Raw genomic sequence first — 13,439 nt, forward strand, 5'->3', positions numbered from 1 at the left:
AAGGTCAAGGTTGAAAATTCTTTGCCATCATTCTATCCTCCCTCATTCTGATAATATGTCCGTAGAATTTCAGTCTCCTTTTTCTAAATGTGTGTGAGATTTTTCAGCATGCTATTGTTTCCCGAGATTTCCTTTTCATACATATTCCATCTCTACAAACCGGGCCGAAGATTTTCGGTAGAATGTTCTTTTCTTGATTTTCTGTGTATTATTATTAATTTGGTAGGGAAAATGTTCCACGCTCTTTTCTCCCTGATTGTTGTGTATTGCTTTTACGTGCTCTTTGTTCACAAGATTACCAAATCCACTCAATTTGACGTTACAAACAAATTGCCTTGTTTCTTGTTTGCGGTATATTCAAACGCCGCTCCATTAAAAGCTTTGCCATTATTATATAGCCAAATTCATTAGAAATAAATACGCCTCTCTGTTTTCCTTGAGGCTATACTCTTACTGCGAGAAGATCTAAGGGGTCGTAAAATATAGCTAACGGCTAACGATTTGTTCTCTTTCCTTTTGCAGGAAAATAGTTGCTCAGATGATCATGTGTATCATGTCATGTTTGTTAAAATCTTTAAAAAGTGCATATATAGTATAGAAATTCCAAGGAAGTTACATTTGTTCTGGCTAGGATCATCCAGATCTGTTTATATTTGAATACTGTCATTTCAAAAGGATCTAAGAGACAAAATGTAATGTATGTTCAGGGAAAGGCAGGAAAATAATTTTCATTACATGGTAGCGTTTTAAATTAAATTAGCACAAAATGTTAGAAAAGTAGAAACAAATTACTACTGCCAATAAGTTCGTGGACTGGTACCTACAGTGTAGGCAACACAGTCAATACATTCTTGGAATCGCGCCTACAGTGTAGGCAACACAGCGTACACGTATGTACTACAGTCGATAAGTTCGTGCACTGGCGCCTAGATAGTAGGCAACACGGCGTACACCTGTGCACTACAGTCAATAAGTTCGTGGACTAGCGCCTACAGTATAGGCAGCAAAGCGTAAACTGAAGTACTACAGTCAATAAATTATTGGACTGGCGCCTACAGTGTAAGCAACACAGCGTACACTTGTGTACTACAGTCAGTAAGTTCGTAGACTGGCGCCTACATAGTAGGCAACACAGCGTACACCTGTGCAGTACAGTCAATAAGTTCATGGACTGGCACCTACAGTGTAGGCAACACAGTGTACGCCTGTGTACTATAGTCAATAAGTTCGTGGACTGGCGCCTACAGTGTAGGCAACACAGTGTACATCTGTGTACTACAGTCAATGAGTTCGTGGACTGACTCCTACAGTGTAAAAACACAGTGTACACCTTTGCACGTACTAAACTCAGACTGGCGCTAACTAATCAAGGATCAGATAGTTTTTTGACCTGCCTTTTCGCATATTTTTCCCGTCGGGCGATTTCGACTTCATCATGTCAAAGATTTCGATAGCGGATTTGCCCAGTTTTCGCCTGAACTTGGAATTAGCCCGTTGCTTTAACTACGACATTCTCAACTTCCGCCGCTCACATTCAACTACCCTGCATAGCAGGGACCGTAGTTCTGCTTAAACTGTTTGCACGCAACTGCCTATTGTTGGCACTAGCGAACAACTGTCACGTCAACATCCTGTGGTGTAATGCACCACAGCGATAATAGATGGCCGGTCCACGAAACTAATGATTCTACTTCGTATCAATTAAGTGCATTTGCAAAGAAGAAATACTTCAGTGCAGAACACATGAATAAAAACTGAAAACAAAAAAAAATGGATTTCTGCACTGTGTTCTTATAACTAATCAATGTCTCAACATTCGTTGTCTGTATTGATATACAACTACAATTCTAGCACACATAAACTGGCAACAATTCACCGTGAGATTGTACAATAACATTACTAGAGATTTTCTGGCAAATATGGAATCGTTTCAATCGAGTCCCTTTTATTGTCACTTGTGAAGCAGTTTAAGCACTTAAGTTTCTGCTCTTCTGTAGTGGCTAGAACTTGCCATCGTGTTCCAGATTTTGCAGCGTACCGGATGATCCAGGTAGAAATATTATTAAATGACTTCCTTACAACCAACTGCCAACGATTTTCGTTTATGAACTTAATTCAAGAAGCTTTATGAATAATTCTGGATACCTTTTAACATCTTATTTACTATAACATAAGGCATTTTTCAGCGAAATATGATTAAAAGTCCCAAGTCTTCCGACGGAAATATCTTTTTTGCATTCTAGTATGATCAGTTTAAATCATTGGAAAGTTATCTCATCACAGTTAAAGCAGCTGAATCTAGTGGAGAAAAGTAGAAATTCGACATTTTTTACAAAAATGACTTGGAGATGTGGGTCATCCGACAATTTTATAATGGAAATAGTGTACGTAACAGAAGTGTAACGAAGCAACCGTGCAGTGTGTCATGTAAAGTATGGATGGACAGTCGGACAATGTTACCTAGCAAGCTGGCGTTCATATGAAATTACAAACCGTTGACGGATAGCCATGACTGGGAAACGTATGAGGCGTATTCATAATAAGAATGTATTGCAGCAAAAGTGGCCATAAAATGTACATAATTTGTACAGAATATAAACTATAAATATTGATTGTCACTTAGTTTGTGCAAAAATTATTCTTTGATATTTTCCGAATTTTACAAGTTAAGACATGATATATTTCTAAAATCTACTTCCTCCGACCTTTTTGGCTACAATCCATTTACAAACACATTAGACTTGTTACACAGACCGTTTTTAGTTGAAACCCTAAAATGTTCCATTTTGGCACTTACACCTTTTTTAATTTATAATATTAATTTATTGCTAAATCAAGTGCTTTCAGTGAGCTATCAGCATAATTTTGTAACTAAAGAGATACAATTGCACTATTGAAAATGAACTCTAGTTTGTAACATAGAAGGTACGTTTGGCACCACATTTAACCCCGGGGAAGATTTTAAGGGTTATGAGAATCTGGTGTCATAGAACTTAAATTAATCTTACTGAAGAGTCTTGGAGAGGAGGTAAGGATGCTAATAAAATTGAACAGTAGTGTAGGAAATTCTCACGATGTATCTTTCTTTTGTCCTCCTGTGAGTGCATTTGTTTGAATTGTGATGGTAGAGAATCCTCACTGTGTACGGTGTTGTTAACTGGATTGTTCCACGTCAATTAATAGCTCATTATTACTTCCAGTCTAATCCTCTTACAGGTGCATGGCATGAATATGATACCAGCTCCGTCCACGGTCAATAGAAATGTGAACGTATTCCTGAATGTTTGCGACATTCCGCAGTGCAACATATAGGTCAGTTGTGCCTCACGAAATGGCACTCTATGAAACTGTTTTTTTTTTACCAAATCTAAAATTTGTTTGTCAAATATCTTACTTACCAGTGGAGGTCACCCGAAGATTGCGTCTCTATTGTTGAGACCTAACGAAGGTCGTACAGCAAACTGAAAATAAACAAAATATGCTATCATAATCCAATAAAATGCAATATAAAAACGTCTGCAGTCACAATTAACGAAAGGATTTTAGGCATTAATAGGTGATAATGCAAACGTATTTGAACAAGGAACAAGTATCAGCTAACCACTCTACAGCTATGTAGGTGAGTTGCATAAATTTTAGGGTCTCTGATAGTTCAGATTGCTAAGAGTTACGCAAATATCACTGCATAGCTGTTGTGCGGGTATAAAAAACTTGCGCCTTGGTTAAATACGTTTGCATTCTAACATATTAGTGCCTAAAAATCCTTTCCTTAGCTCATAATATGGCATAACCGGACATAACCTGGATAGTGTTGTGTTATTTTATTGTTTCAATGGAAAATAAAAAGGGTGGTGTGTTTTACTTCTTTTCATCCAACATTATTTCAGTAGTATAGATCACTTCAGCGGCGCTCACAAGTAGCCGAACGTGACAAATGAGCATTCAAAAGAAATAGAAGAGACATTAGAAGTGACGAGTTGCAGTCTAATTTCATAAATATCGATAATTTCTTTTTTAAATGAGTTTAAAGAACTGTACGAAGTGTGCGATTTGTAAATGTTGTTGCTGTAGGAAAATACGCGTCATCATTGCTATCCACTTCACATTTTGGCCGCTGGTACGCCTTTTATATGTCATCATAACATGCTGTAATTATCAGTTAAGAAAATAAGGATAGTAAAACCAAAAATTACTTCCGGAACATTCGTCAGTATAATAACGCACCTACATTTGCTTGCGTTCAAGTGGATAAATGTTTTAAAATAAGAGATTTCATTAAGTGGTAATCAATACTGACTAATATTGCACGGATTTGTTTATTCCACAGTTCAACAGTAGTTCACCAGGGGCTACTCCACCACATAATTTATGAACATGCGAGATTCCTGGCACGGGTCCCTAGTCTTTAATAGTTTGGGGTCCCAACATTTTCCTGCATATGTGTCCTTCCTTTCCCAGTTCCTCTTTTCACCTCTGTTTGTTCAACGCTAAACATTCTGATCCGTATAACACCTCTGGTTTAATTACAATTGGTAAAATACTTTTCATATTATTTAGTTTCTGATTAAATCTTTCCACGTCATGTAATTTTTACCGTTGAAAGAATCGTAATAATTATATTTCATAGTTTTACTGGTGGTTCTTAAATAATCTGTTTTATTTTTTAATATAGGCCCCGCGGTGCAGGAATCGCGTGTCTGCCTCTTAACTGGAGGGCCCGGGTTCGAGTCCCATCCAGGTCAGGGAATATTACCTGGATCTGAGGGCTGTTCGAGGTCCATTTAGCCTACGTGATTACAAAAAGGAGCTAAATTACGGAATTTCATGTGATAAATATTATAATTACGATTGGATTCAGTGCAATTGTTACAAAAATTGGGTTCATGATAACTGGGCCAAAATTCAGGATGAACTGTTTTATTATTGTCCTGTTATACACAAGTGATGACCACAATTCATAGTGTCGTATTTTGTAGTTTACTATTTCATAACAAAATTCACTAAAAAACTTATAAGTGTTTCTATTTACCAATCCAAAGTACACGATCAGCTGGTCCACGTTACACGCTGTAGGTTAAAATCACACGATAATAAATTTCAGAGTAAATATTACTTTTAAACACATCCCAAAGATAGCATAAGCATTTATTTTCGCCAAATCATTTGATACATTGTACTAATTATCGTGTATAATATTTCAGAAATTTTCATTACGGTTAATAGAGTTATGGACGTTTAAAAGTTAATGAGGTCGATAGCTGCAGTCGCTTAAGTGCGGCCAGTATTCAGTATTCGAGAGATAGCAGGTTCGAACCCCACTGTCGGCAGCCCTGAAAATGGTTTTCCGTGGTTTCCCATTTTCACACCAGGCAAATGCTGGGGCTGTACCTTAATTAAGTCCACGACCGCTTCCTTCCCACTTCTAGCCCTTTCCTCTCCCATCGTCGCCATGAGACCTATCTGTGTCGGTGCGACGTAAAGCAACTAGCAAAAAAAGTTAAGTGGTTCAAATTACACCGACATTCCCCCCACACTAAAAAATTATCCCGTCAGCAATTGGTACTTCAGCTAGTATGGCTGAAACGAAAGGAGAAAAAGAAAGTATGAGAATATATTCTATATTTATGCCTAAAATTTATCTTAATCATCGTCATCCGGTCGATTAGATTAGCAGTTTGCCTTTTTCTACCACTATGACGTTAATGTGAGTCAATGCAGAGTTTCACTTAAGGTCTTGTAAATACATTCGGTCTGAACATTTTTCAAAAATCTAAAAACGCCTTAGGGTATTGAACTAAGGAATACATTACAGAAAGAATTCTGTGAATAAGTTAATTTGGCTCGGATTTCAATAAAAATGAAAACGAGTAAAGGAAAAAGCTATATTAGTACCTTTTCCGGAACTGCAGTTAGGCCAGAATTATTTTCAAAATTTACTTTTATGTCGATAGAGCTATCAAAGAGTCACCATTTTAAACCTTTCCGGGCACTTTGGCCCATCAACCTTCGTCACCTTCAGGAACTTACACAATTTTACGTTTTTCGTAGTCAGCTACGATTTTTTTTCAACTTCAAAAAATGATGACTTTATTTTATTGAAAGACAGTATTTTTCACTGAACAGTTCATGTATGATGGTCATCACTGCATTGTTCTTGCAACCCTTAACGGGTACCAGTTTAAGTCTTTCAAATATATCTCTGGAAGGCGACAAAAGCCGGGATGAACGCAGTTGGACATTGTGCCCACAGACATAGCTGTGTACCTACGTCGTCATGGCGAATATGCGACGATCTCGCTGGTAGAATCGTATTTTTCTTTGAAAAAGTACAGAAGTCATGGCCTATAACTGGTAACTATTTTAGCCGTTAAAACCTTCACGCTTTCTCAATATCACTGAGAATGACAGACAGAATCAGAAATTTTACAGATGTATGAAAATTATTAAAATCAAAGAAGAAGACCCAAATTCAATTCCTAAGTTCTTGTTTTTGCCCTCACTTGTCTTTCTAATTTGTTCCATGGAACTGCCTGTCTATCAGTCAAATATTCATCCCACTTACGAAACTTCGTGAAATACTGTATTATTCCTAATTTTTAAAATATTACGTTGGGATTATATCTTTCTGTATGGTCTGTTGCTTATCCTACAACATTAGTTTCCAGGAGTTTGGATAGTAATTCGTACAAATCAGAACGAATTTTAACAGTGCTCAAGTGAATCAAGATATCACAGAACCACTTAATGAGATTCTATTTTATCTAATTATACTCAAAAAAAAAAATTAAAAATCCTCAACACTGGAATTTAGTATTGATATAGAAGTATATCAGCACTGAGGTAAATGCAACTTTTGTTCTATAATTTACTTCAAACAGTCAACAAGTAACACGTAGAGTTCCAATGGAACACAAAAAGCTTTTTATGGGCAGGCAGGTAATACGTAATGTGACGATGGAAATAATAAAAATTACTGTTGAGTCTTATAATTTTCACACCTCTGTATATATGTAGATTCATAATGAACCCATGTTGTATCACATGGCAGATACGAGTGTAATATCATATTTTAAATATTACTACAACAAAATATCAAAATATAGAATGAACCCCAAGTAGAGTGGTGTTGATTTTTTCCCGTTCAACTTTGTTAAGCTTGACAAATTCGTGCTGCTACGTTTCCTCCATACAGCATAGCGAGCGGTGTAATGATTTAGGTGACCGAGTATGATAGATAGCGGTTGACAGAGTTAAAGCCCTCTTTACACTCGCAGCCCAACATCACTCATCTACTGTTTCATTACCCTAGTCAAGGCCACCTAATATATCATCATAACATGCTCCCGAGTATTCGCCTGGAATATTTAAACATCAGCGGCTTCCCATGCTTATGAATGTCCATTGCTTAAATTATTACTATATTTCAAACACTGCTGGTGGATACTTATTTCCCGACTAGACCGTTCATAAATATTGCTTTTGTGTTTTTGTTTTATTCTCTTCCTCTGTCCCACATCCTAGTGTGACGTCACATCCATCACTGTCAGTTGTGTGACGTCAGGCCAAGCCATAGCCTCCTGCAACTACAGCTTGCGCACGGTATAAATCAAGAGCACCCTCACCCTCTTTCCTATCCCAACCGTTGCCTCGGAGGCGTCCGGACTTATTTTTTTATCCTCGTCATTTCTGACATTTGACACAACATTCTGACTGGCAAAACATGTGTCATATGTGATTAAATACACGGTTTGCCTTTTATTTCAAAAAATATGAGAGGGCATACAGGAGCTAGGGCTAAAGAATGAGAGTTACAAATGGGTAAAAGTTTGTTAAAAATACATTTCCTCTCGTGATTGTGTTGCAGGTAGCATATGAAAAAATAGCCATACAGTCTCACATATTAGACCTAACTTACAACTGCCGGGAAAGCGTCAGTTGTAGAATGAGCAATGTTATTGAAAAGTAATTTCCGTTTATAACCACTGTCCTCAAAGTGGCAATGATTATTATTATTATTTACGAAATAATTTGGCCAATTAGCCTATAGACTCTTTAGAATCTAAGACTATAGTACAGTATTTTTCTTTTTGTTTTCTTCCCAGAACTTGTTCTTTCGATAACACTCTCAGAGGTTGACATCGAATTTGCAAAAGCGAAATAGCCAATTTAAGTTCATGGCAAAGGAAGTAATTTTCGATCCCTGACACGAGAAGCCAGATTCAGTCGAAAATATGTTGAAGTGGTTTTGTGTGTGTGTGAGATGCCCAGACAAATCTACAGAACACATAGTTCTGAAATTTTTACTATAGGCGATTTATTAGATGAATCTTCATACAGCTAAAGAACTGCTTTCATTCAAATGAAATGGCGTATGGTTTTTAGAGCCGGGAGTGTCCGAGGACAAGTTCGGCTTGCCAGATGCACGTATTTCTTTGATTTGACTTCCGTAGGTGACCTTGATGAAGAAGAAATTATGATGAAGACGTAACATACACGCAGCTCCACTGTCAGCTGAATTAACCAATTATGGTAAAAATTACCGACCCTGCCGGGAATCGAACCCAGGACCCCTGTGAACAAAGGCCAGCACGCTAAACATTTAGAGCTAGAGCCGGATACTGCTTTAATTAATCATTTACTAGTTTTAGTTACTTATAGAGTTATTTCATATTTACGCGATATGTATTTTATTCACTTAAAATTTTAGTGAATTCGAGGATTTCGCTATACCAACTAAAAAACTTGAACAGTATTTTCTTTTAACATACATAATCTTATATTTTATTTAGAGGGAACATAGGTAATAATGAACTAGAAATAGTGATGCATATGAGGAGTGTCTGTTCAAAGGTGTTGTTTTCACTTCCAAAAAAAATCAGTATTTCATCCACATGCCTTTCAGTAGTTGAACAATACCGACTGCCATGAGAAATCCAGACCGGAAAGATGTAATTCCTTAAAAGTAGTACCATACCCGATCATGGGTACGTTCAATTAGCCTTTTACTTTACGTTTCTTGTGTTTTTCTCACAACTTTTTCAAAGTGGAAATAGCATCTTTCAAGCAGACACTCCTCAGGTATCAGTCAAAGAGCCATATTAAGTCAAGTGTTTTCCTATTTATTACCAGTGTTGCTTAAAAATTATTCAACATTCTAACAGAAAAAAATTATACAGGCCCATATCATGCAATTTATGTAAAAACGATGAGTATTAATAACTTTTATTTTAAATAAATGGCCTAAAATTATCTAATGGTTGTATTAAAAGCACGGGCGAAGCCGCGTGTACAAGCTAGTATATTATATAAGGAAATATATAAATTGGAAGCTGCTGTTCGTTTTATCTGAAAAGAAGCGTCTGTCCCCTTAAAGTTGCTGTTTAAAGCGGCATTTATAGTGAGGTACAGTGACAGATGTAAACGCCACTTTCTGCAGCTCACCATATAAAAGCGCTTCCGTCTCAAGGAAGCAGGACGAGCCGTGTTACCTGACCCGCAGACACACACACACAGCATCCTGGATCAATGCTGTCAAGGAGAACAAAGCTGCCCTAATTACCGAACCTATGGTCCCTCGTTAAGGCGCCTCAAGGGACGTGAATAGCATTGCGGAAAAATTATGAGCGTCGTCGACGTCGTCGTTGTCGTCGTCGTCTAATGGTTGGGGGAGGAGGGAAGGCGTCTAATTGCTGCGGGCGGCAGCTGTCGCTAATGACGAGTGGTCTGGGGTTTGATAACATCTTGTGCTCACCTGTTCGCACCAGGCAGTGACAGGACTGTCACAAGCAGTAACCACGTTTTCCGCTAATACATTAATAAACAAAACTGTAGTAATTGCAAACTTCTAATCCTCACACCGTGCCTGGGAGTAATTAATTCCCATTAATTCTAAGACTCAGCCAAACATTTATTTTTATTATTTAATGGAAGTGGGAAGGCAGGAACTATTCAGGTTAAAGTTTAAATCTTTTATCACTGATATGTAATTATGACCTTCCCCTAGGAACTGAGAACAGCTGTACATTTATTATTTTTTGATGTTCCATATTTTAGCAAAAATTCATTAAAATGCTCTATATTAGAAACATATCAAGCTCAATACATTTTTTCTACTTCAGTATCTTCATTAAGGCAATAAATAACTCTCAGTAAAAATAATTTCCTTAACTTGGATACTTCAGGAGATAGTGGGTCCGACATGTGAAAAAAAGTCAATTTTCATAACCTCGGTCCAAAGTAAGACACTACGTTCACTCACACATTTATTCAAGTAAATACCTTCAAACAGCTTGGTCCATAGCCAGCATTATCTAAGCGATTTCTTTATGACAGTACCGACAACTTCTCAAACACAATTATGGAACAAATGAATGAAAATCACAGCTTTCTAGATCAAACGGTAACAGAAATAGGTAACTTCAAAGAGTTGTAAAGTTTTAAAATTCCTCACTTTTGCATTAATAAACTATTTTTTTTTGAATGTTCAAGGGTAGCGTATCTTAGTATAATCATGACGAATATAAGAACCAAGTGTGATGACTCAACTGTTATAGCGTGGTAGATTGTGGACCCGCCACTGCAAGCACTGCAAACGTCGGTGTCCAACACGTACTTCAAGAGACCGGCAAACCATGTGTTGGAAAAGTGCGGGAGATGTTATCGTACGAGATATTTCAAGTCAACAAGTTGAATTTCCTTTGCTTTCAGTTCCTAAACTCAGTTCACTGTGTGTTATGCGGCCTGATTAAATGAATCGTTCAACATGCTGTACTGTTTTGTGCCTGGCTGTAAGTCAGGCTATGGTAGAGTAGTTAATGGTATAAAATTATTTTCACCACCGAAGGATAGAAATAAATTTGAAAATGGGCCAGAGCTTTTCCACGAAAGGATACTGTGTTAACGCGTGATAGTAGAATTCGTCAAGTTCATTTCTTTGATGATTTGAGAGTAAAATCAGATAACTTTACAGTGAATGGTGAAAAAGTGGTTATGCCTCGTGAGAGATGGAAATTACGTCCAGGAGCAGTGCCTCACATTTCCCTAATTTGCCGAAATACCTTTCAAGTGAGATTAAGTCCCGTGAAACTCCCAACAGGAAAAAAGAATCTAGACACCACTAGGAGAAGAAGAAAGACGGGAGTGTAGCAGCAAATAGAGAATTAAAAGGTCAGTCTAATGTTGATCAAAATTTGGGTTATTCTAGTGTGCTTTCTGATGCCGAAAAGACAATATTATCGCTCAAAAGGCGCCTAAAAATGCTAATCGAAATTTAATTCCAGCTAGATCCAGTCTAAACTCAGCAAAATCGAGAATTAATTTATTGGAGAAACAGGTTAGAAATACACAACAAGCGTCAATCAAACTCTTCGATTGAGAAGTGTTTAGTGTACCATTTGGCAGGGTACGTTGTTAAGCACTCTTAATTAAATGTTCGCCCTGTGCCCATTCTCTACGTGATAATAATCAGAGTACATTTTCAGTTCTCTCCGAAATAAAAGACTATGGTTCAAGCAATAATGAAGTCTTTTTAACACGCCCTTCGAAAAGTATATGTGACATTCTTTTCCAGGCCGAGAAATTATTTAGTGAAAAACTGAACTCAAAATCGATGTGGAGCGAAATATTTTTTGATTTTATCGATTCTATAGACAAAATTTCAGTTGATCCTTAAGGTGCTGGCTGTTGTCTTCAACATGTTATGGATATAATCCCCAGCCTTGTTTATCATTATCTGAAGTGCCGATTTTTCTTCAGAGTGAAAGAAATCCGGCGAGATTTACAATCTCGAACATCCGCCAAGTCTTCACGCAAGCTTTCAAATATCCAGTAACCGACAAACTGAGATGGTAAGTAGAGTATTAAATAGTTCATGGGTGTTTTTTAATATGCTGGAAGTTTTGTCATTTGTACACTCAAGTTACTTGTGCTTTTCGCAACATGTGATGAAAGTCGCAGCTCTTATTTCCGTGTATGATATTTTTCCATTGTTGTCTGCCGTGGTATTTTAATTGTAATCTCACATTTTTTTATAAAAGACAATGTATATACTTATTAGTTACGGAGTAATACGTTTCCTGTGTCACCATTCCTAAGACCAGCTGATAGGTATTGTGGAGCTACCAAACTCTAGCGCTGCCTGGCGGGGCGCGCCTTAACTCGATGAGTCATCACACTTGGTTCTTATATTCGTCATGGTATAATATTCACAATTTCATTCAGTAGTGTCCAAATAATTTTATGAGACAACATTTGTTTTAAAAAACAAATTTTTTTTCCACTCTTCTTAAATCAATTTTCGCATTCTGGTTTTATCTGAATGTGAAATTCTAAAGTTTTTTAGAGGAGAATGAAAGGCCTGTGTCACCAATGTCAAATTTAACAGATTCATATCCATTTACCTGTAGATCTATCTAAATCAATGCAAGGACTGATAATAATGTTAGTAGAAACCAAAATATAATATTAATGTAACCTTAAGGCTTTTCTGTCCGTAAAAAAAATCACTATCATATTTTTGTTTGGGGTTATCAGTAGGTAAACTTGTTTGATGCAGCTCTCCGTGCCACCCTACCCTGGGGTAAACGTTTCATTTATACGTAACTATTACAGCCACAATCATCTCTAATCTGTTCGTCATATACATACGTCGCTCTACCCCTGTTGCGTTTACCCCCTACGCTTCCCTCAAAAACTAACCGAACAAGACCTGGCTGTCTTAACATGTGCCTTATTAGTCTATCTCTTCCTCTGATCAAATTTTGCCAAATCCTTCTCCTCATACCATTTGTGATTCGATCTACCAATCTCACCCTCATCCATTCTTTTGTAACACCAAATTTCAAAAGCTTCTTTTCTCTTTCTTTCTGAGCTAGTTATCCTCCATGTTTCATTTCCATAAAATGCCACGCTCCAGACGAAAGTTGTCTAAACATCTTTTTAATTCCAATTTCTTTTCTTAAGGAATGCCTTCCTTGTTTGCGCTGGTCTGCATCTTATATCATCCTTACTTCTGCCATCGTTAGTTATTTTACTACCCAAGTAACAATATTCATCTACTTCCTTTAAGACTTAATTTCCTAATTTAATATTTCCCGCATCACCTGACTTAGTTCGACTGCATTCCATTACTTTATTTTCGACTTATTTACTTTCATCTTGTTCTCCTTCCCCAAGAAGCTGTTCATACCATTCATCAATTTCTTCAGATCTTCTGCAGACTCAGATAAAAGAACAATATCATCAGAAAATCTCAGAATTTTGATTTCCTCTCCTTGGAGTGTGATAATGTTTCCAAATTCCCCTTTCGTTCCGTTTACTGCTTGTTCTATATCAACGTTGAAACGGGTAGAGTACAAACTGCAGGCTTGTCTCAACTCCTTTCTGTATCGTTCCTTATTTTTGTACAGATTGTAGAATTTTTTCTTTCGAAACGGCAAAAG

The 13,439-nt window shown here is 37.1% G+C and overlaps 1 protein-coding gene across 1 annotated transcript in view; it reads right to left on the reverse strand.

Moving 5' to 3' along the window:
* Positions 1-13,439, reverse strand: part of LOC136885679 (acetylcholinesterase) — a 1,299,399-nt gene that overhangs the window by 1,063,965 nt on the left and 221,995 nt on the right. Inside the window, exon 3 of the mRNA XM_067158378.2 lies at positions 3,399-3,461. The gene's annotated coding sequence lies outside the window, so the exon portion shown is untranslated. The remainder of the gene's footprint in view (positions 1-3,398; positions 3,462-13,439) is intronic.

Source organism: Anabrus simplex, chromosome 14 (assembly GCF_040414725.1).
Source record: "Anabrus simplex isolate iqAnaSimp1 chromosome 14, ASM4041472v1, whole genome shotgun sequence".
NCBI lineage: Eukaryota > Metazoa > Arthropoda > Insecta > Orthoptera > Tettigoniidae > Anabrus > Anabrus simplex.